Consider the following 4808-nt stretch of genomic DNA (forward strand, 5'->3'; position numbering starts at 1 on the left):
CCAATAGTGCAAGGAATGGTAAAACTTCTAGGATCCTTAAGCTTTGGGCAATTTATTTTGCAAGACGACACTGCACTCCTCAGTAAGTGCAATTGTCTCATATTCCTTTAGCTTTCTCTTGTTAGAGAGGAATGTTGATATGCAATTTCTTAAAAAAATCTAGGAACTTAGAGTATTGCTTATCCAATTTCTGCTTATAGAACCTCTGAGGATATGGAATAGAAGTAACATATAGTGGAGGGTTGTCTGGGAAGAGCTTTGACTTAGGCTTTTTAACCTCTCCTCTTAGACTTGTTTTTGAATAATCCAAAAGTGTTTTTGCTTGTGGTTTAATTGGCTATATTGTTTCAACTATTGCTTTACTCAACTTTGTTAACTCTTTACCACTACAAAGAGTAATAACATTCACTTGCTCTTTTGGATTCTTCTTAGTGTTACTCGGCAGAGAACCTTGCAGTCTTTAAGTGAGATTTTCATAAAGCTGGCCCAATTGAAGCTCCAAATTCTGAATAGATGTTGTTTGGCTTTAAATACTAGTTTTTTGCCTCTGAAGTGTAGAATATGTTCTTGCCATAAAATGATTAGTATTGATTGTGGTCGAGAGCATCTTTTAAAGACACTTTTAGTTGCTGAGGCTAGAATTTAGGTTAATGCTCAACTGGCAGCTTCATCACATTATGGTTATTTCTTCAAGAAAAATTTGGATGATTGTGCCAACTTTGATTATTAATGTTGGAGTATGGATTATTCTAACTATTAAAATTTCCCATAAAATGAGTTTGCTCTAGTTGAGATGGAGCAAATGGATTTCAAACTTGGCATTCAGAATTAGAGTGAGTTCTATTACATAAGTCATAGACCTCTAGTGGTGTATGAATAACACTAGCTTTAGTAGTTAACGAACCAAGTTGCCTTAATAAAGTGGCAACTTGAGCTGTGAGAGTAGCAAAAACATCTACCTAATGAATTCCCAGAGCTCTCTTTGGTGTATTATGCTCAGTTGGCCATTGAAAAGCATTAGCTGCCATCTCCTCTAACAAAGCATAGGCTTGTTCGTATGTTTTACTCATTAGAGCTCCTCTAGCTGCTATGTCAACTAGAGTTTTGCTTGAATTTCCCGAGCCATTGTAAAAGGTTTGGACCTGTAACCATTCAAGAAGTCCATGATGTGGGCATCTTCTCATCATATCCTTAAATCTCTCCTAGGCTTCATAAAGACACTCCATGTCATACTGGAGAAAAGTAGTGATCTCATTCCTCATCTTTACTATTTTGGTTGGTGGAAAAGATTTGGCCAGAAATTTCTCAATAAGGATATTCCATGTAGTGATTGATCCAGCTGGTAAAAAGTTCAACCAACACTTAGCCTTGTCCCCCCAATGAGAATGGGAATAATCTCAGCCTAATTGCATCAGTTGAGACATTGTTGTGTTTAAATGTGTCACAAATTTCGAGAAAAATGGCTATGTGAGCATTGGGATCATCATAAGGTAAACCACTAAATTGATTGGCTTGCACCATCTGTATGATAGCCAACTTGATCTTGAAATTATTAGCATTAACTATGGGGCGTTGAATGGCAGAAGTAGCCCCATTAACTGTGGGCATAGCATAGTCTCTAAGTGCCCGGTTATTTTGGTTGTTTACAACTTCTGGATTATCTTTAGCGTCAGCCATGGCTTCTTGAGGTTGTCTAGAATGTTTCTCCTTTCTTTTTTATTACAACGACAAGTTCGCTCAATTTTAGAGTCAAGAGGAATTAAATTCTCACTTTCAAAACGTCTCATGCACCTTAGGAATCAACGTATGAACAACCGTAAATAACAGAAAATAAAATTCAAACTAAAATTAGAGTTACTTAATATCGATATTAATAATAAAAAATCAGTCCCCGGAAACAGCGCCAAAAACTTGTCGTGGAAAATATTTCAAGTGCACAATATAGTTAACAAGTAATAAAGTGATAAAGTAAGATTGTCAATCTCACAAGGATTGATTATTGTTAACTACCGAAATTGGGTTAACTCTAATTTTATTTGAATGATCAAAAGTAGATGAAGAGGAATATATAAATCTAAAATTAGAGATAAGATTTCTTAAATGAAAATTAAATAAGGATTAATCAATAAATTAAAACTTGGGGGTTCTAATTTCACCAAGACAATTAATGCTAATTTTTTCTAATTCTAATTAATCAACATTTATTCCTATGCTGGAAGTGAATTTCATGAATATAATTATTAATCTTTTTCAAGACTTAACAATTCATCTTAATGAGCTAAATTCCTACATCTCTGTGGCAATTATAAACCCATCAAAATTTATTAAGAGCAAAAATTTCATATTGCTACACAAATCTTATAAATATCTCTATTCTATGATAAATTTATGATGTTCCAATTATGACATACTCAATTTTCTCCTTTCGGTCTCAAATTGAATCTCCAAATCGTGCAATAGTTGGCCAGACAATCACGAGCATTGAACATAAATTGAAACACTCAACATATTCTGAATAAACATCAAATTAATTAAAATAAGAAAATATTAACAATCATTTTCGACTACATAGTAACCCCATAAAAAGAGTTTAGCTCATACTTGAAATAACAAACATCCTAACAAAATTATAAACATAGAGAGAAGAAAGAAGAAAAACTAGGATTTAAGGTGAGTTTAGAGGCTTAAATTCTGTTTCCAAATTGAATCTCCTTCTTCACACCTGCCACTTTCTCTCTTTTTTCTCTCTGCAAAAAGGTCCATATCATAACCCTAAACTTTTTTATTTGTACTCATTAGTTTGTAAGGGCATAATTAGAAATAAAAATTTCATAATTCGGAACTTCTCATGCTTGTGTTGAGTGAGAACCTAGTGTCGCGACACCAAGTCTAGAATGGTGTCGATCTTAGAGCGTTGCGACGCAACATGCCACCGTCGTGACGTTGGACATTTTATTTTCTTCCTTTTTCTTCCGCTCCTGGCATCATGATACCACAATCCACTATCACGACACTGATCATTTTGTCCTTAGCTTAATTGTTGATATGAAATTTGCCAAAATTTACTTCCAAACTCCTTCAAGTTACTCTGCACCTAATCTTCTTCTCAACCTTAGAGAATAAACACAAAACCAAGCATAAATCCAAAAATAAATTCTTAAAAACCAACAAAAGTAGAATGAAAGTATTTAAATCATGAGTATAAAACTCACTCATCAGTAGTACCCAACATATGGTCCGCAACTGCCTAGAGCTCTCAAGACAAGCTAGACCTATGGTTCCGAGACAAACATTTGCTCTTTTTACAGAAGAGGCCAATGCAGCGCCAGGGGTCATCCAAGGTATGTTTTCTATCTCTAAACATCTTGCTATGGTTTTAATAGATTTTGGATCCACATATTCGTTCATATCACCCACATTTGCATCACGTATAAATGCCAATCCACTTCCACTACATTGTAGGTTAGCCGTATCAACTCCAGCACATGGGATGCTACATACTGATGTAATATAGAAGAACTGTATTATGGAGATTGCCGGTAGAGAATTAACAGTAGACTTAATATTGTTAGATTTTGAGGATTTTGATGTAATTTTTAGAATAAATTGGTTAGATGCCTAATATGTTATAATGGATTGTCACTACAAAAGACTTATATTCAGTATCCCTAACAAAGAGCCATTTTCTTGTTAATGTTCTCGTTATTTTAATCTATTACATGTGGAAACAAAACCTAATTTAATTAAATTTCACTTTTTAAAAAATTCTGACTCAAGATCTTTTTTCGAGAATAGGCAAAGCCACATAAGGGATTAATTTGCTGGATATCCTTATAGCTTGAGACTTCCCCGATATTTTTCAGACGACTTACTAGGGTTCCCAGTAAATTGAAATATTGAATTCGCGATCGACCTCAAACTAGGAACCTATCCAATCTCAATAGCTCCTTACTAGATGAGTCGTTTTGAAATGAAAGAATTGGGGAAGCAAATTCAAGGGCTGTTAGACAGGGCTTTATCTGGCATAGTGTATCACCTTGGGGTGCTGAGGTCACCTTTGCAAACAAAAGAGATTGAACAATGAGGTTGTGTATCGATTACAAGGAGCTGAATGAGGTCATAATCAAGAATAAATGTCTCATTTCTAGAATTGATGATCTCTTTAATCAACTTCATTATGCCAAGGTGTTCTAAAAAATTGACTTGTGTTTAAGATATCATTAATTAAAGGTTAGAGTTGAAGACATTTCGAAGATAACTTTTTGGACAAGATATGTACATTACGAATTTTTAGTCATGTTGTTTGGACTAACCAATGCACTTACGATTTTCATGATTTTGATTAATAGAATCTTTAGACCATTTTTGGAATAGTTTGTCATAGTTTTCATTGATGATATTCTGATATACTCCAAGATCAGGGAAGAACATACTCAACATCTGACATAAGCCATACAGTTTCTCAAAGAGAAGAAATTGTATGCTAAGGTAAGCAAGTGTGAGTTTTAGACAGACCGAATCATAATTATGGGACATGTAACATCAGCTACTGGAATATTGGTAGATCTATGTAAGATTGAGACAGTGTTGAATTGGGAACAACCTACTATAGTCAAGGAAGTTAGGGAATTTTTAGGACTGTTTGGATGTTACGCAGGTTTGTGGAAGGGCTCTCAAAAATTACAGCTCCCCTATAATGGCTCACGAAGAAGGGTGTCAAGTTTAAATGGGATGAAGTATGTGAGAGAAGCTTTATAGAGCTTAAGAAATGATTAACTACTACATTTGGGGGATACATAGTGTATAGT

At 34.5% G+C, this 4808-nt stretch overlaps 1 non-coding gene across 1 annotated transcript; it reads left to right on the plus strand.

Moving 5' to 3' along the window:
- Positions 1 to 1158: 1158 nt before the first annotated feature.
- LOC148266450 (small nucleolar RNA R71) lies at positions 1159 to 1265 on the plus strand. The gene has a single exon (XR_015818792.1). It is a non-coding gene; the product is annotated as a small nucleolar RNA R71 (small nucleolar RNA).
- The last annotated feature ends 3543 nt before the right edge of the window (positions 1266 to 4808 follow it).

The sequence above is a fragment of the Carica papaya genome, chromosome 4, assembly GCF_054855325.1.
Source record: "Carica papaya isolate Zhongbai chromosome 4, ASM5485532v1, whole genome shotgun sequence".
NCBI lineage: Eukaryota > Viridiplantae > Streptophyta > Magnoliopsida > Brassicales > Caricaceae > Carica > Carica papaya.